Below are 3,064 nucleotides of genomic sequence, written 5' to 3'. Positions count from 1 at the left end.
TGCTCGCTGCTTTTCCTGAATCCAAATCAACAGAATTTTTTCAACCTCTTCTATTGCCTGAGACCATTGCTTAGACAACACAGAAACATCCTTAGCCACACGTAGCAATGGTCGACTTAGCATATTGGTACTGGGATGCTAAGTCACACAAACGCACACCTCGTTCGTGTTTTTCGAGGATCTCCTTCTTCTGCTCGAGCGTAATTTTCTTTTGTGTCCTTTTCGTCTAAACACTAGCCAGTGGTGGGGTCTTTTTCACTCCCATAACAGCAGAAGTACTCCACTCGATAGCAATCCACTTCTACGCTCAAAAGTGGTGTGGAAAACTAGTCCGCCAGCCACCGTGGCACTCCGTGTGGTTTGGTTTGTCCGACGAAAACTAGTTCGTATGCCAAGATTATATTCTCGCGAATTTAATGTTCGTAAAGCGAACGGTTCGTGAGCTAAAGCGTTCGCAAACCGAGGTATCACTGTATATTGGATTATAGATTATATCGTGCTTTAAAAACGGCTGAAGCTGAAACTATTTTGTTCTTATTGCAGGTCCGAGCAGGCATTTTGCAACTGATCTGAAATGCAAAGAAGAAACATACTTATTTTTGCAACGTTGGTGCGGATTTTGTGCAATCTTGCAAACAAACAACACAAGATTTAAATTTCTAGACTGAAATGTTAACTCCTTCACTGCCATTCACAAATTTATTCGGGAATTGAAAAATATAATGTAGAGCGCCATTCCCGAATTTGTTTGGGTTTTGTTTTTTTTTATGCTTGGGTGCGGATAAAGCCCTGGCCATGGCCTCTGGCAATGTTTTTTCTTTTCCAGGAGGAGCAGCATTTCCCTTTTTTCGCTTTGTTCCAACTTTAGCTGTTGTTAAAGCACTATCTAAACTAATATGTATGTATCGCATTGTATTTTGGACAGCCGCCCTCATTTCAAGCTCATATAACTCCAGACCCATATGATTTAGGAATTAACTCTTTTTTTTCTAATTAAAGAAGAGAGTAAAGTTTTTTATTTAATTTTTTTTTTACGCCGGATTGAATGTTTATGTAATCCTAAAGCTCAATATTATGTGGATCCTGGAATTTGAGTGACAATGACAAAAACCCTGGCACTGGAGTGGACACATTTTTGCACGACTGGCAGTGAATGAGTTAATCTCATTTTAGGCAAGAGTTTGGATGACTCGCTGTTTGGTGATATGCTGTTTTGCCTGTCTTCTCCTTCTTCTCTTTGCCTGGAACACTTTTCTTTGAGGTCTTGTATATTTGGATTTGCCGCTTCACTGCTCCACCCCAACTTGTTCATTTTCACCCGCACATCCCCATTTACAAGCTGTTTTTATCAACTTTTTCCACAAAGCCCAACAAAACGGAGGGAGGCGAGCTTCGCCCCCCACGGGGGGGGGTTCCAACATTGTCCATGAACTTCTCCTCATCTACATAGCCCAGCGTTGAAGACAAACAATCTTTCCATATGCGCAGGACGGGGGTCACGGCGTTAACAGACAGAGGAATGCTGTGGGAGAAAATATTGTCCACCAATGACACAGAAGTAATTTGGGTCTCACGGAGCGATTTCAAGGGACCCTTTTGTCGCCTCAAATGTTTGACCCGGAGGTCCCTTGCCAACGTCGCTCTTAATGGTAGCCCGAGCAGAGTGACAGGCCCAGAAAGTAAAACATTTTACGACTAATAGTGGGGCTCCAGAGGCTTAGGCATAAATATTTAAGCTCCTCTCCCTTGTCCCGAATACCGGGGGGTCTCCATGGTGCATTTATCTATAATGCAGGAAAAAGAGCAAATATATCCGCTGTATGCCACCATCATGGCTTGTTGGAACTTTTTCGTAACCTCGCGTCATTAACTCATTCAATGCCAGACATGTGCAAAAATGTGTCCACTCCAGTGCCAGGGTTTTTGTCATTATCACTCCAATTCCAGGACCCACAGAATATGAAGTTTTAGGACCACATAACCATCCAAAGCAGTGTAAGAAACCTTAGACTTCCAAAAAAGAGTTAATTCCTAAATGATATGGGTCTGAAGTTATTTCAGCTTGAAATGAAGGCAGCTGTCCAAGATATAATACAATACATATACGTATAGTTATACCTCAGCTTATGAACTTAATTGGTTCCCAGAAAGTGTGTGTAAGGCGAAAAGTTCATCTGCCAAACATTTAATTCCCATAAGAAACCATTAACAATTAGAATAATCCATTCCCAGGTCCCCATAAAGCACAATTTTCTACTAAATAAGCCTTAAAACTACACAAAATACACATTATGTTATGCATAACAAATGTGCTATTGGATTGTAATTAAAGAAATAAACTGTACTGTAGAATAACGTCTTTATTTATCTTTGTGATGGTCATTGATGTAGTTTCCTCTTGATGATATCCGAGTGAAGTTGCCGTGCTGTCTTGGCGATAATACCCTCACACACTGTCCCCTGCTCGCTGCTTTTCCTGAATCCAAATCAACAGAATTTTTTCAACCTCTTCTATTGCCTGAGACCATTGCTTAGACAACACAGAAACATCCTTAGCCACACGTAGCAATGGTCGACTTAGCATATTGGTACTGGGATGCTAAGTCACACAAACGCACACCTCGTTCGTGTTTTTCGAGGATCTCCTTCTTCTGCTCGAGCGTAATTTTCTTTTGTGTCCTTTTCGTCTAAACACTAGCCTGTGGTGGGGTCTTTTTCACTCCCATAACAGCAAAAGTACTCCACTCGATAGCAATCCACTTCTACGCTCAAAAGTGGTGTGGAAAACTAGTCCGCCAGCCACCGTGGCACTCCGTGTGGTTTGGTTTGTCCGACGAAAACTAGTTCGTATGCCAAGATTATATTCTCGCGAATTTAATGTTCGTAAAGCGAACGGTTCGTGAGCTAAAGCGTTCGCAAACCGAGGTATCACTGTATATTGGATTATAGATTATATCGTGCTTTAAAAACGGCTGAAGCTGAAACTAAGTGCTAACATGAAAAAAAGGGGGGGAAACATTGCCAGAGGCCATGCCCAGCACTTTATCGGCACCCAAGCATGAAA

Source organism: Hippocampus bargibanti, linkage group LG05 (assembly GCF_051943395.1).
Source record: "Hippocampus bargibanti isolate YZ-2025 linkage group LG05, ASM5194339v1, whole genome shotgun sequence".
In the NCBI taxonomy this organism is placed as follows: domain Eukaryota; kingdom Metazoa; phylum Chordata; class Actinopteri; order Syngnathiformes; family Syngnathidae; genus Hippocampus; species Hippocampus bargibanti.
The sequence above is the reverse complement of the archived record's forward strand: the minus strand, read 5'-3'. Positions refer to the sequence as shown.